A 25,879-nucleotide genomic window follows, 5' to 3' on the forward strand; every position below is an offset into this window, starting at 1 on the left:
GCGGGAAGTTCAAAAGTTGCAGTGGGACAAAAATGGGCTTACGGAATGTTGGGAAATTCAGAAACATGATTCCAATTGCATCAGATAATGTCTGTGTTACCCTAAATAATATTTTACTATTATGCCTGTTCTAAAGTGGAGGCTGTGTGCATGTATAAGCACATATATATTTATAGATACATATTAATATAGAGTCCATGTGTCTACATGAGTGTTCATATTAACAAATGTCAAGGGGAAGAATCTTTCAATTTCCTTAATTTCTTATCTAGTGTGTTCCACATTTTACTTGGTTGAAGGCCTAGTATTCACATGTTTAATTATCTAAGATTTCCTCTCTCTCAAGGAACACACTGCTTTGCCATGTTCAGTAAAGTAATGAAACATAGAATAAATTTTTCTAGTGGAATAACGTGATACTAAACCCATGTTTTATCTTATCCTCACCATGTACTTCAGGTTCTTTAAATGTATCTTTGTAGCAACCAAACTTACCATAAATTAGTCATGATGGTGTTACAGCTGAATTTAATTTCAAAGTCTCTCAGCAAGTTGTTAAGCATTTGTTGTCTAGGTCACTGCTGAGGAAATTTGAAAACTCTGATATGATTTATGAATATTACTATATTAGTTCTGCATAAAAGGCCATGGGGAACACAAGCACATAAACCTTTGTTTAATTTCGTTCCAATAAAAATTTCATTTCTTATAGCAAAATAAACAAGTAAATCAATGTTGAATGATTCTGTTGTTTTATTACGTAACTTATAATTTGCCTTTAGACATCCAAGCCAAGTAAAATCTGAGACCCTGCTCATTTTTGCTGAAACATGGTTAGTTAACGTTTAGAATTATTCTGCAGATGTTGCTTCCTTGAATGGCATCTATAATGTGATGTAAGAGAAGAAAGTCCAGGAAAAAAAGGCTTGGCTTTTTTCCCTGTATGTATATTTTATCCCAATTATTAGTCAATTTCTCAACATAAACCTTTTCCTTCTGATGTTTACTCAACTGTTCACGGGATTATTAGCTTCCTAAAAAACCTACAACACCAGTGTTCAATTTAAGAGATGCTGTTACCTTGAGACTTGATGTTGTACGAGATGCATGGACACAGAACTTCTGTTCCTCGTCGTGTAGCCCATCCCCATACCCGGGAAGAGTCCCACCTGTACACATCCCTCCCAGCTCACCGAATGGGAAATGCTGGATAGTGAGAGGACAGGGTTAAAAGAGTCAAACCTTTGGCCATTTTTTCCAAATCACTAGCTAATCACAGCTTATATTAATCACCAGCTGAAGATTCAGGTCTCCTGTAAGAAACTGAAATTTGTGGGATTTGCACATGGAGGAACACGGTGATATTTTGGAGGATCTGGCTGCTGCTGTCTAAAGCACCAAGTCTGCTGGCTTTTGCAATGCCATGCAATGAAAATGTCCCTCACACTAGTGCATGACTAGCCTAATTCAGTATAATTTCTAATTTATTTTGTAGGTGTATATATGTTAGCTTCTCAGAAATATTGCAGCCATTTCTCGATCACTGGGAGGCAGTAATCCCCAAGCTTAACAAGGTTTTCTATTGGACATACTGCTTGACCTTAGGTGGGTCACTTAATCTTTCTTTCTCTCTCTGTTTTGCTGTCTATAAAAGTATGATAATATTGGCTCACATCACCTGCTGAATAAGCCAATATTCAACACAAATAGCTGATGTGAGATTAATATTTCTAAAGTACTCTCTTGCTGAGAAATGCTGTCAGTCCGAAGTGTATGCTACTATAATTATGGTATAAAATAGAAATCAGGCAGCTTGTGGGTATTCTTGAGCCAGTCTCTGTATCTGCTACCTGTCTTCACATGCACATGTCCAAAAGAGATTTAAAAATAAAAGTGTCCTTGAAACTAGATAATAAACTTTCAGCCAATAGAGAATGTCCATCAACACCTACCTGGGCTTAGAGGTTTTTTTCCAGCCAGTTCTGTCTGATTTTGTTTCTTTGTGTACTCAAATCCACCATTCTGGCTGGCAAAGGAGGAAAGGGCAGCTTTGGGAGAACGATTGTGGTGGGTCAGGGTACAGTGGGGTTTGAAAAGGCCCCTCTGGGCTTTGATTCACGATTTCTGCTGAAGCCACACACCTGATGATGGCAGAGCATGGGGTGACAGCTGTCCTGCCATCTCCACTCGTCTCTCACTCCACACCCAACAAGAGGATCCAACAATCAACATTGCTGCCCACTCACCAATGACTTGAAGTACATAACTATTCCCTTTGGCTGGAAATTCCCAGAGAAAAGGTGACTGGCTCATCTTTTTTCCATTCTCAGAGAAAATATTAATTTGATTTTCAGAGGTGAGCATTACATACCTTGTGTCAAAACCTTGTACAAATCCTAATGCAGCATCTTCTGCCACAGAGCAGGAGGAACAAGGAGCTTTTCAGCGTGCCTAAGAGAGCTCAAAAATATTTTTATCTTTAAAACTGTGAAGTTATCAGAAGGGGCTGAAGTTTTAGAATGAATGGGATTCCACGTATACTAAACAACTGCTGAGCTGAATCTTTTCCTTCTTTCTTTGGTGTCTCTTTAGCTCTAAATTTCTGGAAAATGCTCTGAACATTTTGGGCACTATCAGGAGCAAGAAACAACCATTCAGTACAGCTGTGCCAAGTCATTTTTGAAAAATAAGTCACTCTATTTTCACTGTTGGGTAGTAGATTTTCCAGCAAAGTGGAACAGTGGGTAGAGAAGGCTTTTCCCCCCTGCCTCCAACTTTCCTCAGGGAATTCCTATAGATTCCTCAGCATCCACCCAAGCAATGTCATGGTGCAGCTGTACTGTGTTATACCAACCCAACATGTGTCCCCACTGCCCTGCAGATTTGTCCACCTTTGAGAGAAGGACAGCATTACACAGCTGCTTTGGCCAAGGCGTGGGTTGGTTTGTTTGCATGCCGTTTCATTACGAGAAGAGATGGGCTGCTAGCTTCCTATAAAATGAAGAAAAAACCCCAAAGAAAACAACAGCCTGGAGATAAAAAGTCCCAAAGTTCTAGAAGCTGTCAACTCCAAGAAATGTGGTGGGTGTAAAAACCACAAATTAAGCTTTACATCCATATACAGCATCTATGTCCTGAACAATGCTGAATGGTGAGAGTGGGGAACCCCGTGAGCGCTGCCTCCCACTGCAGACATGCCTCCCATTCCTGGGAACAGCCAACACCCCTTCCCACAGACACCCCCAAAAAGCCTCTGTCTGTTCTTCACAGCTCTGGGCAGGATTTTGCTTCCTGTTCACAAAGCCCTTTCCAGCAGGATGGAAGTGGGCTCTGCTCCAGAAGCTGAGGGTACATCCCCAGCTGTGTGAGAGCAGCTTCCAGAGCAGGTCACTGCATGCAGCAGCACCTTTTGCACTGCAGTCATTGATGGGGAGCTTAGAAGCCACTGCCTCACTCCAGGTCCAGCCAAGGTCTGGGCTTGGCTCAGTAGTCTCAGACCAGATCACACAGTGTTCACCTAGCACAAGGGGTGAGACAATAACTCATCCTTGTTAATCTAGAATAAGTCAGGAGAGGACAGAAAATGTTTGAAAATGTTAGCTATGTGGCTAATACTTGCCTACTGCCATTCACTAAAAACCCACTGAAATGTGACTCAAAAGGAACTAAATTAGAGGTTTTTCAACCAACCCTTCTCCAAAATTTGAATAACATGGATTTTTTTTTTTTTTTTAAATTTTTGGCAAATGTACAAAATTAAATGAACATGAAAAACATACCAAATCTATTTATCATGAACATCCTCATCTCTGTGAGGTCTCTGTAGCAACTGAAAGTATTACAGAGACTATAATGCACAGAGTGCTTTAGGATGAGAAAGTGCTTTTGAATAGGTTATAATTCATTTAAAACACACAAAATGAGTTTTAATGCATACAGTCAAAGCATTAGAAACTCTTTTAAAAGGAAGGCTTTATAAATATTGGGTTATTCAATAGATGTAAGACCTCACTGATTCAGTAAGTGAAAATGAAAATTATATAAAAGTATATAAAACTACTTTTACTGTGTCCTTTGCTGCTTTGGAAGTTAATCTAGATGCTATTAGATCTTGCAGAGATGACAACTCTGTATTAGAACTTAAAATCTTCAGTTCTTCCAGATGATATTGCACAATTCACTTGCACCATGATATTTGGGAAAACTAGATGCTTGCCCACCTTCATGACCTTTTCAGAGTGGCTGCATGGCAAGTGCACATAAATCTTTCAGCTGAAATTCAAGCACTGAGAAGGAGCTACTGAATTGCTGGCAACGTGAGCTAATATGAACTAATATGAACTTCATGCAAAATTTTGTTTTGGCCGGAATTGCTGGTTGGAGTGAACTTGTAGTAACAGGCTCGTCAGAGACCTGCCAGGAGAGTCTCTCTGGCAGGCTGTGAGCTGCAGCTGCCTTTCCTTCAGTTTGCTCTCAATTTAGAGCTTGTGCAGCTCTGCTATAAACTGTTAGCTGGAGAGGAGACAGAGAGGAACCCAACAGACCTGCAGCAGAGGAATCTCAGGATTATCCCAGTGCAAAGTCAAGCCTTGGGTGAAACTGCAAAAGTGAAAAGTTTATTGAGGCTCAGACTGGGTCTAAGGCCATCTCGTCTGGGCTGAGGAAGCTGTGGACCCAGGAGAGATGAAAGGATGTAGTTTGCTTGTTTTAATGATTGTCTGGGATGCCTGTAGCCAGAAAGACATCCCCACCCCTAGATGAGAAGACCCATCATCCCCATGGAGCCACACACAGCGAGCTCAGCTCCCACCAGACAGAAGCTCAGTCAGTCCCTCCATCACTGCCTACTTCACCACTGGCACAGCAGCGAAGCAATTTTCACAGAAATAACACTTTAAACCTTTTAAAAAACCACAGAAACCCCCAACAGGACAAGCTTCATCAGCTGCACCACTGAGTCCAACAAAGCACCTCACTGTCCTCATGAATTTTGTCTCAGCAAAGACAATATTTGGGCTTGATTTCTTTACTCCCAAGTAAAGAAACTGTTGTTGCTCCCTTAAGAAAGCTCTTCCCTATTCAGAGTCAGGAAGATTTCCCTGATATTTTGCCAAGAGTTGTATAACAAATGGCTGATGAAACAAATGACAAGAACAGGCCAGAGAGAAGAGAGGAAATATCTAAAAAGAGGAAAAGAACAAATGAGCCTTCAGAGAATATGAGCTAGAGAGGATGAGCTGAGTTTATGTCTGGTAGATTTTGCTTCATTTCCAGTAATTCATGCTCTGTATGTTTCTAGAAACAGATAGGTGAAATATTTACAAAACCCACACCACTGGATTCAAGACAAGTTGTGAGAGAAAGAAAAGTTTTCTAAGTTTTGACAGTCAAAATAGACTTGTCACTAGGCCAACACACAGAATTTTTCCCTTCTAACCCGGGCTGAAAAAAGCAAATAGGATTATTGCTTCTGTGCCTGATTTCTCTGTCCAATGCATTGGCTCCACCACTGCTACCCCTGCACTGGATGGTCCATGGACCTCAGCCAGCACCTTTCTGTCACACTCCTTATTTTCTTTCAGGAGTTGAATAGTGGTTACTGCATGGCCAGGACTACCCAAACCTCCAAAGACAAAGGCACCCAGCAGACACTCTGAAGGCATTTTGGTCAGGGGGGTCAGAAGAAGGTGCCAACACTGCTGTCAGATCCTGGGAGAGGGACAGTGACTGTACTGCTGGCACACACCACACAGTCCAGCCTTGACACTGGGGAGGACTTCAGAGGAGTTCAGAAGCAGAAAATTTAGGAAGAGTAAGGGAAAAAAACACAAATAGGAGACAAAAAGAAAACGAGAGAATGAAAAAAACCCCTATACTGTGTAAAATTTGCACATGAACCATATTAATGCTCATTTAGAGGCACATTATGAACAAGCACTGCCTGCTATTAACAGCATCATCCTAGGACCGCTTTGCACATCTGTGTTTTCCATTAACACCAAGCAGCAGCCTCTGGAGCACATGTTGTTCTGTGTGCATCTACCCTGTGACTGTGAGCACCAAAAACTGTTACACAGATATGGGGAATAATTCCCTAGATAAGCTGTGCATATATTCACTAGTAAAATATGCAGCCACACCAGTATGCACACAGAAAACACTCAATTTGTGTGAGCAAAACAAGAGCTCAAGGCAGGTCAGTACTGCAGAGACCAAGCTCTGAACTGGCAACAGCAATCCATCAGGACCTGTCGCTGCCAAAAGATAGTGTAAAAACCTTTCAACATGAGCCACATCCTAATTTTTGTTTGGGCTGGTTTCACAGCCTTCCTTGAGATTCTCATCAGTGAATCCAGAATATAACTTGGACAAGAACATACTTATTCTGACCACTGAATGCATTGTTTAGGGAAATTCAGGTGCAACTAAGCCCCATAAACTATCACTACCTCTTTCTGAAAAGAGTCTCCTAGCAAGCTAAAAATTGTATGAGTAGCAGAGTTATTTTCCTAATAAAGTTTTAATGTGTTTCATTTTTACAATATTGATACAAAGGAAACTCTCACACATACAAATGGAAATTTCAAGTGACAAATGACAGCTGATTATCAGCAGTTAGTTTCTAAAGCACAACCTGATTGCAAAAAGTAGAAATGTTATCATTCTTTTAAGAAGACACTAAAGCTTATTAAACCAATTCCCCATTGCCTCAGCAATTCTCTGTTTCTGTACAGTGATATTTTTTCCTGGGATAACAGTATCCATAGCAATTTTATGGGTGGGGTTCATATCAAGGACATGTGCTGCTAGCTGGAAAATTGCATTTAATCTCTGCTTTTCCTTACCTCTTTTCAGGTTTTAATTTCTCCTAAGTTTAAAGACACTTTCATTAAAGAAATTATTTCCTTTCTTTGGGAGGCTGAATCAGAAGGCACTAAAATCAGTGAGAGCTTTTCCATTAATTTAGGGGAGCTTTACATTGGACTTTCAATTAGAAACAGCTAAGTGTAGAAGTATAAAGAAACCAAAGATAAAGGAGAGCAGAGCAGGAGGTGGAAATGTTTCATGAACATTTACAAACCTCTAAGGTTTCATTTGGCTTTATGTTAAATTTAGGTCAAAGGTTTGGGTCAGCTTTTGTTCTCCTCAGCCCCCGTTTGCTCTGATCTTCTGTTCCAGAGTGGGATCTTGACAGGTGCACTGTGAAAAGGGAAAAATTGGCTTGAAAAGCTGGACTCCAGTCCTGCTAGAGGCAGAATGATGAGGCAACTGCTTTGCAGCTTGTTTCATGTCAGAGGGAACACAACTGGCTCAGATAAAGCAGCGCAGCACTGGACTGAGCACTGCAGATATTTTAAAGAAATGTCATGAGAGGGACACATGAGAATTAACGCTCCTGCTTGGCACCTCCTGCAGTCACCTCAGTGGTGACAAACCCTTGAATTTTGGGGCTCTGCCAGGCCCTGAGGCAGGAGCATTGACTGTGTTTGCCACTTGTAGAACTTGAGGACAGTGTTTTGTTGACCAGTGGCAAAACACCAAATCTCCCACAGGGAGATGGATCACTCATCCTCCAAAGGTCACAGGACACCAGGATGGCAAAACCATTGTCCCCAGCAGCCTTTGCCTGGCATTGACAAGAGAGGAACAAGAAGAGGATTTTGGCACTTATGACACAGAGATACAAATAAGGCAATTCCATAAGGATTGTAGAGATAGTATCTTCAGGTTAATTTTATTGTAGTTTTTATAATTTCTAGATGATATTGTGGGAGAATCTGAACAGCTTCCTGACATGTCTTCTAGCTAACTTTGAAGGGAAATAAAAGTTGAAAACAATTACTAAATTTTACTGAATTATGCTAATAAACTGGATAAATTGAGAGGAGGGGGGCAGGGGGCAAAGGGCAGCTGATATATGGAAAGACAAGAAGGCTGTTAGGAGCAGAAGTGATAAAATCACTAGCCCTGGGGGACAGCAGCAGGAAAAGCAGGCAGCTTTTAGCCCCAGAGCACTAAATGTTCTGTCACAACACAATTCCTTCTGCTTCATCTCCAGCTTCCTGCCCGAGCTCCCTTCATCCCCACCTCAGCCACAGCAGCATGAGGCCCCTCTAACCCAGAGCATTAATACTCAACACAAAAACCTCCTGCACTGCTTGGGTACAGCATCACTGCATGGGCTGGCACTTCACACACATTTGGCTCAGATTCATCCTGTTTAGTTCAGCCATTTAACCACAAACTAAGTCTGTAATTCCCTTAAAATCCTTCTCCAGCAAGCAGAGAGAGGTGGGCACTCCCAGGGGCAATCCCTCCCTGCTGCTGTAGGATCATTTCTGTCCCTGGTCAGGGAGCACAGAGGGAGCTGAGGCTCAGGGCACCCTGCCCAGCTCAGGACAGACCCTCAGCCGCCAGGCACACCCTCCCTTCCTCTCACTGCTGCAGGGAACACGACATGGCCACAGAAGAATAGGGACAAAAATAGGTTTCTGACCTACTTCTTGGCAGCAGGCAGCTTTGAGAGTGGCTGCTGGAGCCGAGGGGGAATAGATCATAACCACACAAATCGCACGGATGTGTTGGTGAGCTGGGAATGACATTGCCTCTCCATGCTGGCTTTTCCAGCTTTCCTGTTGAAGCCTTTTCTCTCTGTTTTTCACCGTTCTTGACACACAGACCTGGATAACATTTTCCCCTTTAATTTCTGTTGATATCACATTTTCTTCTGTGTTTATGTGAAACAATATTACTTTCCATGGTTTTGAAATCTGTTCAGGACACAGTTGTTGTCTCACAACATTTTGGAAACAGCATTTAGGAAACATTTTCCGCCATGAATATTTGAAGATTATTATATTTAAATCACTTCCAAATATGAGATTATTTTTCTTCTTGAGGGAATTGTGCTGTAATACTTAAATCCTTTTTATTAATTTTTTTTTTTCCTTTCTAATTTAAATTCAGACATACTGTGGATTTATATTATTGCTTTTCATCAATAGCAAGTACTTTCCATACTAGCAGGCTCTCAGTGGTGTCTGCACTGAACAACAGAAAATGTCTATTCCTTGGAGGAGTTTTCTCTAGATAATTTTTTATTTCTAGTCTATGTTTTTAATTATCAATATTCTCTAGTGTTTCATCTTCCACAGAAACTTCCAATATTTTTTAGGAAATCTTTTTCAGACCCCCTAATTGTTTCCTTGTGGAGACTGAACTGGATCCATGGGATGGTCAGCCTTAAATACCTGACACTTTTTACTCTTGTTTTCTCCCATGGGATGGTTTATATCAGGTTGGCTGAAGACCTGCTCTAACAGAGACTGGATGCTGTATGCTACACGCATCCAAGCAGTCCCATTGTAATCACTTAGTAAGATGAAATAATTTCAAAGCAAACATTTCCTTTGTGCCATGTAAATAACATTTTCATTACTCATTTCAACTGGCTAAACAGCAAAACCAAATTTTTTTTCTTAATAAAAAGAGAATGGTCTTAAAGCAAACACCACAAAGAGAAAAGTTGCTGGAAATTTCCTTTCTGGGACGGGATGTAACAGAACTGGAGTTTTACCCTTGGGTCAGCAATACCTAGGGTAAACCAGGGGACTATCTTTGAAAAAAATAAAACTCTCCTGAGAAAAAGAACACATTATTCCTGCTGACTGATTCCAAAGATAAAACTGCAATTTTACCCAACGCATCTCATCTGGTCTCTGTTCATTCTTGGGAAGGTGCATTTCTTTCAGAGTGATCCCGTTTGCTGTCATATCCTCCCACCAGCTGAACCCTGAGAGGTTTCTCTCTGTGGTGCTGCCAGGATGCTCCTTATGCCCCTTCTGAAAACACTGGACAGGTCTCAGCACACTCTGCAAGATATTTTCTGTTCCATTTGCACAGAGCACTCCTTTTCCATTACAGGAAATCAGGACTCAGCCCTCCCTTTGCCTGAGAATCACAATTCTTGGGCTTCCTGTAGACATGGCTGTTAAGGGTACACTCAAAAGACCCCAATGCATCCTCAAAACAGTCCCTGAGCTTGCTTAGCTTTAAAAACATAATATTGTCACTGTTGTTGATGCCATTTAGGCTCAGATTTAACACACCTGTACATATACTCACACTTCAGAGGTTTGGGAGAATTAGATGTGAATGGCTGTTGATGAAACTCAAACACTCTGTGCTGGTGCTGGAATTCAGAGCCAGCTTTCTGGGATTAGGTGTCCCTGACTAACCTCAACTGTTAGAAATTATTTGGAGCTTGGCCCTGGCAGGTGAGGGGTCACTGTGAGGAGGAGAACAAAAGCTTTTCTTCTCTCTTCTGCCCCTGCCTCCCCCCTCTGCAATATTGGGGAAATGTGGTTTTAATTCAGAAATACAAATGTCATCTTCAAAGTCACTCTGAGAAGGAAGGGCGGGGAAAAGGGAGACAAAAAACCAAAACAAAACAAAACAAAAACCAACCAAACAATTGGATAGCAATTTGTCAAGATTTTTTTAACTGTGAAATTGAACTGGAAAGCCTTAACAGCCAACTGATGAGCCAGTGGGGGAGAAAGAGACTGGGAGTGCTGGAGTTAGTCTGGAGTGCATTTGAAATGCAATGAGCTTTCTTGCTATCCCAAACAGCATCTAATATTTTGCTTTCTTCAAGGCCAGCCCTTCTCTGATGTAAAGAATCCTGTGATCCCATGCCACCAGGAGTCTAGGGAAAACAGCTTCACCTTACGTGCTGCAAAACTGTCACCAAAAGTTGTTTGGGAGCATTAAGTAGTAGGGAAACATTTTTTCCCCCCACCTTGTGCTTTTGGAAGTCTCCACAGGCTGGGAGGTATTTCTGTTTCAGGTTGTGACAGCAATGGCTGCATACGTGCTACAGCTCTGACAGCAGATGTGAATAATGGAAAAGGGTTCTGAACACGAGAAGTCACTCTGAGCGCTTGCTGTACTTTCTTAATGTGTGTGACATTGACATAATATGCCCCAGGGCTTTCTGGATCAGACGGTGTTTGCCTGTTCCACGTGCTGGTTTTTATGAACAGCAGTCAAGCTGTAAACATGTAGGCACTTGGAACACATGTAGGCAGCGTGTGTGGTGAGTGGCTTCCCGTGCTGTCCATGGGTGGGAGGCACAGAGCTGAGCTCAGGGCAGCAGAAACAACGTTTTGCCATCAGAGGAGAGGACTCCTGCTCCCTGGCAGGGCTCATGGTGGGAGGTCTGGTGGGTGCTACATCATTGTGTTGTCTGATTGTATGGCACACACAGTACCTGGAAACAGCTTTTGTCATGCACAGAAGCTCAACCAGATACATCTCACAGGAGCTGATGTGTGAGCTGGATGTGCTCCTCACCAATGTAAGAAATTAAAGCCTTCATTTCCAAGCACAGAGGCTGAGTAGCAGGGTCACAGCTCAGCAGATGGCCAGTCCAAGCCCCTCTTCCTCAGTCTGCGAGGCAGTGGCCCATCAATCAGATCCATGTTTCACAGAGCTGCATTAGTGAGTCAGCAGCACTGAGAATCCTGTTCCCCCCTCCCACATCCCCATCCTTCAGAAGGAAAAGTCTGTTTCTACAGGGACTGAAAGCAGGATTAATCCCTCTCTGATTTCCTCCTCTAACTCCTCCCTGACACCCCATTCCAGCTTTCATCCTATCTGGGCTATTTAGTCTAGAGCAGGGAAGACAGAGAGGAGACATGATAACAGTCGTCAATTATATAAATGGCTTATGCAAAGAGGAAGGCAATAAATTGTTATCCACATCCACAGGAAAAGCACAGAAAAAGTAATGGGTTTAAATGCAGCAAGGGAGACCTGAGTTCAGAACTAGATTAACTTCCCTGCTGCAAGGGTCACTGGGCACTGGAGGGGATTGCCTGGGCAGGCTGGGGGATCTCCACGGCTGACAGAGTTAAAAAAACACTTCAGACAAACGGGTCAGGAGTGGTTTGTGTGGGGGTAGGTGAGGTGACCTCTTCAGGTTCTTTCTATTTTCTTCTATACCATGGTGGTGACTATTCCAGCCTCAGTCCTTGGCAGACAACCACGACAAAACTCCACTCCTGTGTTTTTTGGTACAAGTTGGCAAACTTGTGGCAGCAACACAATTGGGTCAAGGAACTGATGAAGCCAGCAGACAGGATGATCTCTCAGCACACAACAGCCATAGCTGGAAGGTCCTGAAGCACCCAGTTATTCTGCCTAACCCTAAATAATTAATTTTCTCATAAACAGTCAGCAGGAGAAACTCAAATTCCTAAGAGCTCATCAGCTCTGCAGAGGACAAGGGTTCACACTCACAAACACCGATTCCAAAGCAGTGGCACCCCAGCAGCCACCCCACAACTGAGACAAAGAGAGTTACTTTGCCCTGAGCAAAACTGCCAGATACCTTGGAGTGTGTTCATGTTGGCAGCTGGTACAGCCTCACCCTGCACAGCCCTTGCAAAAAGGAGCATCCCTGGAGATGCTCTGCTCTGAAATGCACTTCTCACCAAATTGCACTAAAAATGGGATGGATCCTATGTTTACATAAGCATATCCTTAAGTGCATTGCTGGACTGGGGCCTTACCCAGCTATACTTCAGGCTCCTGCAGGTCAGTAGGGATTGATTACTTTCTCTGCATGACCTGGGCACTGAAAGACTACATGTGTCAGAATGAGGATATTTTACAGCATAAAATTTTTCTGAGTTTTAGATATCCTAGGCAGAAAAGATAGCCAATAACAACAAAGTCAGAAGGCAGTCTCTCCTTCTAAAAGAAGGGTGTGAGTGAACCTTAACAGATGTAATTTGTATCATTACTGCTGATGAATTTAGCAACCTTTAGCAAGGAGACATGATCAATAGCTACTTGAGAAGATACAGCTGCAGATATCCAAATGGAGATGAACAAGGAAGAGAGGTGTAAAGGCAATAGCTGAATATTTAAACCAGATGAAAGTTGTAAGTTAGGTTATTGACCTTGAAAGAACCAGGTAAGTAAAAAAAGTAGAGAAGGGCAACAATGATTTATGCACTTAGCCTGCACAAATATTAGAATGGCTTATTCAAGAGTGTAGTAAATTATGAACAAAGTAGAGCTTTATTAGATTAATGACAGAGGAGTTCATATAGAAAGGCTGGCATCTTTGGAAAGTGGGTAAGAGAAATTAATTTTAACTCTCTTGTTTCCAGGTTTGAACGCTCCTTTTTCTGCCATGCAGGTATCTGTCTTACACTTGGTAATTACATATCTGTTTCCAGATCCTTTGTGACAACAGTAGAACTCAATGTATGGAAAGCAGCTGGACACCAGGAAGGGTCACCCATGGAGACAGGGGTGGTAAGTGCTAAAAGCCTTAGCGAAGATGATAAAAGCTAAAAGCAGTTCATCAAGAACCTGTTTTTAATACTGCAGAAAGAGGTGAGAGTTTAGGAATTGACCAAGAGGCTCTCAGATTTTTATCATGATTACTATGGTGATGTCCAGAATCCCTAGACTTGGATCACACATGCTGATGTCCCTAAAAAAGACAAAAGATGACCACCACCTCCCACAGGTTTTTAATCAAAGTAGGTTAAAGTTTGGGACAGCAGCAAGGGACCACAGCATGAAGTGGTTCATGTGTGGTTGTGCAGAAAGTTAGGCCAGTACCTCCATATTCCATCCAAATGCCTAATCTAGACTAAAGGAAAGAACATTTCTGTCTGCAAGAACAAACTTTTTAAGCTGGCTTAAAGGATTCTTTTTAGAAAAAAAACCTCCCCCCCCAAAAAAACCCCACCACAATAACAATAAAAAACCCAAACCAAACCAACAAACAAACCCCCAAAAGCAAACAAAAAAAAAAAGGAGAAAAAAATCCACTCTAAACAGTTTTTAATGTATGTAGTTTGGTTTGCATAATATGTGTATTAATCCTAACCTGTTTATACCAGTGGAAGGGACAAATCAGTCATCACAGTACTCGTAATTGAACATGGAAATATATCTGTAATCATATCAAGTCCCAGCAGTGACTAACAACTTCTTGGACCATTGCCATCAACAGAAGAACGAATTCCACAGAGAAAATGTTCAGGGGCACAGTTTGTACCACTTAATCAGGGCATGGTCAACTGCATTACTGGGACACACCAGCCTGCTGATCATTAAGGTCTGTGGCTGCCCTTTGCTGCAGAAGGAGTTGATGGCTGTGCTCTCCTCCATCCCAGAGAATGCACTTGATGAGATCAGTGGTTGAATTCTTACCTCCATCCTCAGGGTCAGGCCTAAGGGGCTGGCACTGTGCTGCTCATTATTCACCACTTGCCATGTACAGGTGACCTGAAAACCTGACCCACAGCCCAGTAAGTCCCCTTTGGCTTTCTCTGTGCTCCAAATCAAGCCTCAAGAGAACAATTAGAATGAATAAGCTCAAATAAAAATGAATTTTTGGGAGTGTATTTATGATCAGTTTTGCATGCTGCCCTTTGCTCCCTTGCAAAACCCCCGGCTCAGGTGTAATGCAGCTGAAGAAAGTTCTAGGTAGGAGAGGATTGCATGTTAATAGGCATGCACAAACAATCTTCTTAGAGGGGAAAAAAATCACGATGGCTGAGAAATAAAAACTATTCAACAACATCATCATCTGCAGAGAATAAATTTCTCAGGTAGGATAGTTCAGGTACAGCCATTATGGAAACATGAATCTTCAACTCTCTTACATTATTATATTTTCCCTTCCTTGTAAGGTTTGTTGAAAAAGTAGGCTATGCTAATAAACCTCCCTGATTTGTCTCCCTTGAAGTTTTGTATGAGCAAAGTAACACATTGTATTTGAACTTCATAATTCACTTGTAATTATTTTTAGTTATATTCTCTTCAACCCTCAATGGACAGCTAATGAATTTAAGAAAATGTATAGTCTCCTTGAATTACCTACTGTAGTTTCTCACCAGCATTAGCTTGAACTTAATTTGCAGCTACACTCTAAAAAATCATCATTAAAACTTATCTCAAAGCATGTGTAATCTGGACAAAGGTTTCCCCCATGATTTCCTACTTCTGTGCTGCTCAACATCCCATCTCGTGCCATTCAAGGCTGGAGGATGAAGTATTTGTGTTCCCCCATCTGCAAGAATCAAGGGGTAAATATGTGTTTATTGGTCCACAGCAGCTGCCATCCTGTGATGAGGTAATTAGGTATATGCAGGGAGGGTTTTCCCATGGGGCTTGGGGTGTACAATTTGAATTAGGCTGGAAAGGTGAGGGCTGGGATGGAGCCTGCTGCTTCTGCACAAACACTCCTTTGCCCCATGAAAGTGCCAAAAGGAGGCACAAGGAAAAGGAGAACAGCTCCCTTCATTCCATCCTGTCTCCCTGCACCTTCACAAGCAGTGGGAAGCAGTGGCTGCCCAGCTTCACCCCCACACCTGCAAACCTTCCATGGCCTCATTTCCTCCCTCCTCCACATCCTCCCACAGAAATGGGTTTATTTGTTAAACAGAAAGACTGGCTTCTTTTGGTAAAGTATTTTAAGATGGTCTGTGTCTGTATATGAAAACGGGAGACTTATTTTCCTAAAGAATCTGCATTTTCTAAAGGTTACAGGAAACTGTTTTTAAAGGAAATTCATAACTATTTTTGAAAATTTTTTTTGCACTTATGGTCTCTTCCTTGCAGGGAAGTCTCATTCACATTTCTCCATGAGACATTCAACGTGTACATTCATTTTCTGTTTAAAATAAGGAAAAGATCCAAACCCCATAGATATTAATAGAAATAAAGCTTTTTGTCCTGATGCTGCAGAAAGCTTTCACAACAGTGAAATGCAGAGTTAAAAAACACTAATATGGAAAAAAAGTCTTTGGAATCCATCACAGTGAAATACACTAGTCAATACCACCTTAACACAAGACATTAAAAACACCACAGTAACACCTGCCTGTGAAATGCTTGATTCTTATGAAGTTGTTCCTTGAGAAAATGGTCCCACAGAACTTTTTAACTCTACTTAATCAGCACAAAACAAATCAAAGAAGATGACTCTCATTTCCTTTTCTAAATGAAAAATGTCCATTTCATAAGGGAAAGGTCAGCTGTTAGGCAGAGTGCTGGTGCACTTTAGAGAACCTGAAATCTGCACCTGGACTTCCTCACATCCTAAATATTTCCCTCCTTCAGTTTGGCTGAGAATTGCTGTTTAGAACAGCAATTTTCTTCTTCCTGGTCCCTTCATTATTCTGATGGTTGTGTCTTTGTTAGAATTTACTCTTCGTGTAATATTTTCTGGATAAAATACAATAAATTCTGTTTTATGTCCTAATACCAGCTAGACAGCTATAGAAGTGTTAAATAGCTACAGTGACACGTCTAATAAATAGCCATCTAACCACATTATAAATAACCTCAAATTCAGCCTAATAAATATTGCAATAAATTTGTGTTTGCCAGTACATCTGTATAAATATCAGTAATAAGACAGGCCAGAAAGGCTAACCATCCTAAAGAGCTTTGATTTTGGAAAAAGGCAATACGTCATTCTTCTTAGAGGAGAAAAAAACCAACCCAAACAAACAAAAAAAAAAATTTGTTTAGCAAACAATATTGCTAAAGTGTTGAGAAAGGAAGAGATTGTTCAACAACCTGCAATTTATTTAGATGGCAAAAACTGAGACATGCAAAGTAGGGCATGTCTAGCTGAACGTCAGTGGCAGTTGCACAACATTTGCATGCATTAAAAAGCAATAACTTTGCAGTTATTACCTAACTCCTATTGCCAATACAATTACCAGCAGCTGGAAACATCTACTGAACAAGACACACAGGTCTTTCTCTTCCAGATTGCAATCCTGTTCCGACTGCCAAAAGTTTTGAAAAATATTCCAAGTATTTGGCTGACTCTTTAGTAGCCTCATCAGCATTTTTTCACCTACCACCCACATTTTGCCATCCTCTGGATGACAGAAGCCAGGAGCATCTCAGCTGGAAGAGGCTGGTGTGGCCCTGGAAGGAAGGAGAGGTCTTTCTCACCTCCCACACCTTGGTGTGTGCATCACCAAGCCTTACCTAGAGCCACTGACACCCCGTGACACCAGACAGGGCCTTGGGCTCCTCATCTCTGCTCCACCTCCTAGAAAAACAGTCTAGCATTTCCAGTGCTCAGTATTATACATATATATACAGGACTTGGACATCTTTAAGGTTCCTTCCTGGCTTTGCTTTCTCATTAACCAAAAAAACCATTCACTCGTGTCAGCAGTGATGACAATACCTGCCACAGTTCTGTGTTTATTTCAGTCTATTTAGTTTTGTTTATTCCGGTGTGTTTAGGTTTTATTTCTATTTATAAGCTCAGGAAAAAAAAAAAAAAATCCACTCAGGGCAAGCTTTTAATACGACTGTTCATTCTTCATTCCCTATTTATATCCTTCTGGAGCTCTGTGATCAGAAGATAGTACTACCAGCTGCCCCTGGTGTAAGTTTGCTCATAGCAAAAAAAAGTCAAGTTACACAATAGCTCTTCCATTACACAAAGGATGTGCAAAAACATCTGCATAATCGAATATTTTCCACAGGGTCAGACTAATGGGTCATGTACTCTGCATTTGTTTCTAAAGGCTCAGTTTTGGAAAGGACTATGGAAGCACACAAATTATGAGAAAAAGGGAGTACTTCTGCATTCAACTTCAGTGATCAGTGGTAGTATCCCAGGGAAGTGGTCACAGCCCCAAGCCTGGCAGAGTTCAGGAAATTTTTGGACAGTTCTGTCAGGCACTCTGAGAGCACTCTGGTGTGTCTCTTGGGGTGTCCAGTGCAGGGTAAGAGCTGGACTCAGTGATCCTTGTGTATTCCTTCCAAATCAGCATACTCTGTGATGTGCATTGAAGGTATGAAAGGTTTTCCACGGAAATCTACATTTTTGGCAAAGAACTGCAGATGTGAAAACAGCAAGTTACTGTGAGTCTGTGAGCCATGTCAGGAACCCATCATACATGCCTACACCCAAGCATGGTTAGCTTGTCTTCTGCTCCTTGGGACCCCACAGAAAGCCTGGAGTTCCTGTACTGATTGGCAGGATTTCCCAGGAGCTGATGCAGCAGGAGAGACCAAACTCTGCTCTCAGAGGTGATCACTCTTTCCATTCCATCCATGGTTGTCCTTAGACTGCCCCACTCTTTCCCCACAGGGGTCTGCATCTCCCACCTCCGTAGGTGTCTCAGCATGGAAGGAACAGCCTGGAATCTCCTCAGATTCTGTGTGGTGCCATCAAAATCCACTCCATCTTCTCCAGTTAGGGCTGCTCTTCTGCCTGAGGAGAAACATGGCAAATGCAGAGGTGCTGATCACATAGCATGGTTTTCTCCAGATGGGATCTCAGCTCTTAATTTTATAAATAACTAAATACAGCACAGACAATATTGACAGAGTGTCCTGCTCTATTCATGAGACAGAAAGGCTCTCAGAAGAGCACAGGGCAGGCACATTGAAGCAGAAACTTGTGTGGGTACAGAAGGCCCATTTTCCCTCCACTGCTTTAAATCACAGTCTCATTACAGGCAGAGGGTAGATGGAGGGAAGAATGAGCCTCAGTTAATAGGTCAAGGGTTGGAACATATCTAATTATAAACCCATTTACCCCTAGCCTAAACATCCTAATCTTAGCCCCAAAATATACAAGTCTGCGTGGAGCGACACAAAGCAGGGATCCCCCATGCAGGGACTTGCCAGTCCCTGTGGTTATTTTGGTTATCACAGCTTATTTTTTGGAGACTGAGACTCCAGAGGCTGTGGAGCAGCAAGGCACCATGAAGAGTACAGTGATTTGTGACTTCAAGGATGAGGGGCACCTTTTCAACGATACCACTCTGTCTCCACATGATGTACTGCAAAGGTTAATTTGTTTTGAAATCCCCATTTTCAATTTGCATTACTGATCCACCTAGCAATTATAAATGTTAATCTATTCTTCAGTAGCCTTAAATTCAGAGATTGAGACTGTTAAACTAAAAAAAAATCCATCCCTTGCTCTGATTTATTAAAATTTGAGTAGTATGGAGAACCCGCTGAGTCAGAGCACTGATAGGAGCATGCTTTCAAAGCATGTCCTTAATTAATTTTAAAGCAGGATGGACCAATTTATATCACTTTGATTTAAATCAGTTTTGTTAATTGTGACTTAAATCACAATTTAAATAATTTAATTTGCCTTGCAGTTGTGCTTTCTAGCAGATATTCATGACAAAGTTTTATTCCCAGAGACTGACAACAAATAAAAATGCTTAATTGCAAAGAAAGGTAGCTCTGAGCTGGTGTTTAGTATTTGCTTTTGTTAACTAAGAGAATACACGAATATCACACGTCACTATATATCTAAGCATTTATTTTGGGGTTTGATTTTTATGTTTGATTTATGAGAAAACAGGACATGGGGTTTTTCGTCACCTGATTCAGTTTTTAATGTGTGCTTTGTGTCATGCTGCTTCTGAACAAAAATATCCAGAAGAACATAATTGTTTAAATGGAACTACATTGTGTCCGGCATATTATAGGAAATATTATCAAAATATTTCTTGCATTTCAAGGCAGCTGGTGTACTAAACAGTGCAAATATCAACAGCAATAAATCAGCTGAGCTATTTTTTCCTTGCTTCCCTGTTCTTTAAGATTAGAATTAGTTTATCTCAGATCTTCCCTTCCCCCCACCCACCTTTTACTCATAAAATGGGAAAAGATAAGCAAATTTTCCTGTTCTTTCAACTACCACTTTTTTTCCTAACTTGGAATACTCTAGTCATTAAGTGATGTAAAGCATATAAAACAAAAAGAAACAAATGTTCTTTTTGCACCTGCAAAAAACGACTGCAGCTGTCACAAGCTAGTTTATTACTCAAGAAATTCAATTCCAGGTGTCTAGTTAGTAATTTCTCCCCTTTAGTGATTTGACATTCTTCAAAATTTTGGCAATGAATATATACTCAGTTGTTATTTTTATGAAAGAAGTTATTAATAAGAAAATACAATTTTATTTTAGGCATTCATAACAAATTTAGGTTGTCATCATTCCAGGATGCATGACTTCAAGTGTTATTTTCAGAAGGCAAAAATATTAATTTAAAAATTCAAAGATGAATGAACGTGTGTTGTAAAATCACACACGGATTTCTTGGCACTAAGGAACCACAGAAAAAAGGACAAGAATATGACTGGACTAATTGCCATCTATTTTAAAAGGAAACACTATAAAAACACAGTAGATTTTTATTTTCTAGAGGATTTTTCTCCTGCTCTCAACTAAGTACAATTTTTACTGCTTGTACCTGGACAGAGATTCTTCATTTCCCCACAAGGAAAATGGTGGGCAACGAACTCTCCCCACACCATAATTTCTCACACAACATGACAGAAAAGGCACAGCTCTAAAATCAGAGTGTCATTTCTTAATCCAAATACTTATTCTCAATTCTATCTAAACCTCTACCTAGAAATAAGTTAACTGAGTTCATGTGACTGCTGGCTAAGAGAGCTTTCCCACTCAATTACTTGATGCAAGTTTACAGCATAGTTTCTTAGGCAATGACTTGTTTCAGTGGACTCAATCTAAAGGCTGGACACTATTATTTTGGAAGTATTTTCCATATGAATCCCATCCCCATCAGCAGCAGCAGGGCAGGGCATCAACTCTGACTGCTCAGGCAGGCTGGCAGGACTGGGGTCTACACACTTCCAGCTCAGGGCAGCAGCACCAGAGCACTCACAATGCCCTTTGGTAATAATTTTACCTCAGACTGTTCTTGTTATTTGGCACAAGGAAATCATGTTCTGTGGGCCAAAAAATCTGTGGTATGACAGAGATCACATAAGAGATGTCCAGACTGCAGTCAGCAATGTGGGTTTACATTATGTCCTTCATAGCTTGGTCAGCCCCTAGAACATGCAGCCTTATAACCATTTCCAATCAGTTTCCTGAAATAAGAGACATTTGTTTTAATTTCTGCATGAGGTGCTCAAGATGCTACCTGTTGCTTAGTTACTGGTGCTAACCAATACCAGGGAGAATTCTGTGTTGGTGCTTAGGTCCTAGAAAAGAATGAAATTCCTCAGTATGGTAAAAATTTGGAACTAAATTAAGCAAGCAAGCAAGTTAGCTTTTCACCAGTTCTGAGTGTGCAGCATAGGAATATGCTCACCCAAAATGTGTGGGAGCAATGGGAATAGGCAGGCACTCACCTGGGAGGGAGCAGGACAAAACACCCTGTTGACTTTTCCATAAGGCCTTGCAGAGAATTTCCCAATCAAATGAAAACCTGAGTAACAAAAAAAAAAAAAAATCAAATGAAAATCTGATAAGTAAACAAAAATTTTACAAAAGGGTAAAAGTGTTTCTGTGGAATAAGATTTTTTGCTTACTCTAAACTTCAGAGCAGACACAGACTAAAAAAGAAGTGCCAAAAGCAGTAACAGAAGAGCTGTCACTGTGCTGCAGTTAAGGACATACACCCACGAGTTCCCCCTAGCAACATCTCCTTTTCTGCTGAAAAACACCATAATTCACAATTCCTCTGTGCAAGTGCCAGCCTACCTAGAATTGACAACTCAAACGTGCAAAACACAAAAAAGGAACCAGTAAATACTTCAGTCCTGTATTTGGAGAGCTGCACTATGCATTCAAGACCAATTAAATACTTTGAAACCTCAGTGAGTACCTGCAAGAGTTATGTCTGCTAAGCCCATCAAGTCTGCAAAACTTGCACAGAAGAGTCGCAGAGGAATGTTTCAAGGGAAGGCTCAACACACAGATGTAATTTTTATGCTTTGGAACACATAGGAAATTCCAGAAATCTTTGAATGAAATCTGAATGTCTTGCTGAAAGATGTGCATTAAGCAAATATAAACCATGGAAAAAGTAGTGCCTTGGAAGAAATAAACAAATGATATATAGCATCAGACTAAACAAGCTAGTGGAAGGCCAAGATAGAACAGCTATCTCTGAAATCACTAGGAAGTAATCATAAAGAAACACTTGAAATAATAAATAAAATAGAAGAAACAGTTATTTTCCCCTACCACTCATGACTGAAGCAGAGCAGAGCAGAGCGGCCTAGAGCTGGATGTTTAATTTTCCTTTAATCTCTTCATGCTGACAGTAAAAGATGTTATACTGTGTCCACTGTACCTGGTCATCAAGAAATTGCCTCTGTACAAGGATTCCTCACTTGCACAGAGCTGAGGGAATTAGGCTGCTCCTCCCAAACTGCACTGGATAAGACAGACAGGGGTGTCTGAGGAACCACCACACTCCTGCCCCTGATAGTGAAGTGATCCCCGATTTTGGAACAAGCCTTTGGCATGCACCAAAACTGCCAATTCTCAAATGACAGTGAATATGGTACATTCCATCCTAACCTGATCCAAATTTCAGGTTGGCTTTCCTGACACCAGCAGCTCATCAAGACGTCTGTGCTAGCCAGATATTTCACCTCCTGTGTGAGGAAGGAAAACTAAACTAAGTAAAACTAGCTGACACCAGGAAAATTGAGAAGCTGGAACTCATACAGAATTGGCCCAGAAATAATCAGATTCCTCACTCCTTTATTTGTTCCTGGACCAGATCCATTCTGTCCAGATAAACTCCTCCTCAGTGCACTGCACAGCTCTGGTGTAATGAAGTGATGGGTCATGCTGGCGCTATCGCATCCAGGATTTATGAGGAGACATTATCACCTCAAATAGGGAATTGGAGGGGGCAGAGAGATTGTGGTTCTGCAAACAAGTCTTTAAGGCATGTTTGGGTGGGTGGGATGCAATCAATCAGATTAAGGTGCTTTGCATGGATCTATCTCCAATGACCTCAGAGAGAATTCCAGCGTACATTGGTACAGGATATGTTTGTTAGGAATTCATTAACCATGCACATCTACTAGCAAAAGCAGGCACACCTCCTACAGGTAATTCAGCATATTTCCTCTCCTGTCCCGAGAGTAAAATGTCCAGTGCTGATACCAAAGCTGCCTTCCCTGCTGGTCCCCTTTTGTCTCTGTTTGGCATGTTACTTGCATTCTCTGTTCAGCAGCAGCTGTGCAAAGCTGGTCAAACACTCCAAGTTGTTTGGCAAAGTTTTCCTAAGGCTTTTCATCTCCCTGTTTTCCCATGAGGTACCCAAACACGAGTCATCTCTGCTGGCTTTTGGAACACATTAATTCTGAGCACAGCATCACAACTGGCAGGTAATCAGTTAGCTGGAGGTTAAAGTGCAGCATTTTTCCCTAACAAGGGCAACAAAAAGGTGGGAAAGATATTTCTGATTTAGAACGTTTTTATTTAGGTAATATATTTCCTAGAGGCACACCTTTAAAGCCAGCTCATGGGCAATTTCACTAGATGCAATCTGAAAACCCTCTGGAGGTGGAGGAAAACTAATCAAAGCAGAATGTCTGATTTATCACTTCAGAAATGCAAGGTGGGGGCATAACAAACTGCAGCCTCAAGGCTTTGGGCCCTGAAGCACTGCACCACCCTGGATCCATGATGACAGAAAGAGGAATCCTCCAGCTAACATCACTCACACTTATCCTCAGACTGGGGGAGATGTTACTGTGAGGGCACAAGGAGGAAACAGAGCAAAAGAGCAAGGGCAGGAATGCAGAGGCTCTGGAGCACTCAGCTGGCACCATGACACAGGAAAAGGGGTTTGGGGGTCTGACCACACACAGCTTTTGTCACAGTCCCAGTGAAGAGGGAAATAGATCATATCTGCCACATCTTGTAGCCCTGATCTATAGCCAGCTAATTGGTAACAGGAGTTTTATGTAAAGATGAACTCAGTGGAATCTTTTAACATGAATATCTCTCAAATAATTTATTTGATTTTGAGCTATCTCCTAGGAAACAGTCCATTTGTGTCAGCATTAAGGAGTAAGATGCCATGCATAGTTAGGAATGCCTGTTAACCTCCACCCCTGAAATGCTCATCCCTACAAGACAGGAGGAGAAAGGGCGGAACGGGACCCGATCTCAAGGGACCATCAGTGGGAGCCTGGCTCCTATTTGTGCTTCAAGAGTTCTCACACTGAATTTATGCCCAAATTCTGTCATGAGGTGTCAGGACAAGTGGATGCACAGGTAGCTGAGTGAGGTCAGGAATTAATTTGACACATCATGGCTCCAAATTCCACAATGATTTGTGGATGTGAAAAACTTTCCTACTCTAATCAACAGAAATATTCATGTACATGAAATTGGATGGGTAAGATCAGGATTAGTTTCCAGAGAAACAAAACAAAGTAAAGGCTGTTATTTGTCATAGATATGCTGTTGTTTTCAGAGGGGAAAAAAAAAGAAGAAAAATTTGAATTATAGCCATTTGATGGGTAACATTGCAGTAGACAGGTTAGGCCTTGTAATCTGCTGACACCATCAGCAGAGGACTAAATCAAATATGTTTTTACTCATCTTATGTATCTATTAATGCAATCCTTTGCAATGGTTATTCAATATTTATGTTTGTGTGAATTACTGCATATTTCATTCTCTTTTGAAAACTAGGATAGTTGAAATAGTACAGGATTGCTTTTTATCTGATGGAGCTTTAATCTGTTGCTTATCATGGTTTCACCTGAACTGTTGTTCTGAAAACTAAATAAATGAGGTTTTGGTGAGAAGAAATAGCACTCACCACACTGAGTAACATTTAACACTGCTCATACTGTAGTCAAAGTAGTCAAATTCCACTCTTTAGAAAGTAAAGATAACCACTTGCAGAAGTCAGGAAAGACTTTCTTCTCTGCTTATAAGAATAAACATAGTCTGTAGCCTTTCTCAGTTAGTCGTATCCATCATGGCATTCTCAATTTGGTACAAAGTATTTCAGAGAAAAATAGATCAGATTTCTGTAAATCAGAATATGCCTGCTGCTGCACCCTAGAACTGAGGTTGCAATTCAGCATCTTGTTCCACTCTGCAGTGAAGAACCCTCTGAAGGTTAGATTAGAGGACAAAACCTGCAAACAGACTTTGAGGGAAAATTACCTGCCACCTTCTAGGTGCCCACCATTTCTAGGGTCCAGGTGAAAGAAGATTTGCAACTTCTGTGACTAAAAAGCTTTGTTCCTCAACCTTGCTTCCAAAGAAATCTTTGTTTGTTGTATGTATGTTGTTTGGTTCCAGGTCCAGGAAGAAAAGAGACATCAAGAAAGTCCAGGAAAACATCAGCATGATTCACAATCCAGTTTTCAGAATCACTGGATATTTTTCTTTGTTTATTCCATATAGGAGCAGTCAAATGGAGAACTTAGAATGACCTTAAAAAACTGAAAACAGAAGCAGGAGATAACTCTTAATGCTGCTGTGCCATAATCCATGCTACCCCGAACTGTTCTCCAAGGCCAGAAACAGAAAAACCCTATCAAGGAAACAGTGCCATAAAACAGAAAAACAAAGTATAAACAGAAAAATAAAACCAGACGCCAATGTGTACCCAAAGGAACTATTAAAAGCAAAATGCTTGTCAGTATAGGATGCTCCACTGCACACATCTGGTGCGCTCAGCAATACAGAACATTTCTTTAATTGCTACACCTGAGACCAAGAGCAAGAAATAACTCTAGACACTGATCTCAACATATTTGGAGACAGGTAGAGATGAGTAGCAGCATGAGGATTTCATTGACCATAATCAAGCAGTTATGCATTACTGCACTGAACAGACACGCTCGGGGTAGACCTATGCCTCTATAATTTGATGTCTGTTTTTTAAATCCTTCTGGTGCCAGACATTGCAGAGATAACTGTGATAAGCCTCCCCCATGGTGTATATCATCCAGTACTTTTTGCACCATCCAAGATGTCAGTACAGCAATATCCAGTGGAAAAGGCAATGGACGAGATGTCAGAGCAGCTGGACTGACTCCA

The 25,879-nt window shown here is 41.3% G+C and overlaps 1 long non-coding RNA gene across 2 annotated transcripts in view; it reads right to left on the reverse strand.

Moving 5' to 3' along the window:
- Nucleotides 1-13,861: 13,861 nt before the first annotated feature.
- LOC131582102 (uncharacterized) overlaps nucleotides 13,862-25,879 on the reverse strand; it is a 50,321-nt gene continuing 38,303 nt past the window's right edge. For both annotated transcript variants that reach the window (XR_009278275.1, XR_009278274.1), the window contains 2 exons: nucleotides 21,199-21,275; nucleotides 13,862-18,280 (listed from right to left, as the gene is read on the reverse strand). This is a non-coding gene — a long non-coding RNA (uncharacterized LOC131582102). The remainder of the gene's footprint in view (nucleotides 18,281-21,198; nucleotides 21,276-25,879) is intronic.

The sequence above is a fragment of the Poecile atricapillus genome, chromosome 9 (genome assembly GCF_030490865.1).
Source record: "Poecile atricapillus isolate bPoeAtr1 chromosome 9, bPoeAtr1.hap1, whole genome shotgun sequence".
NCBI classification, from domain to species: Eukaryota; Metazoa; Chordata; class Aves; order Passeriformes; family Paridae; genus Poecile; species Poecile atricapillus.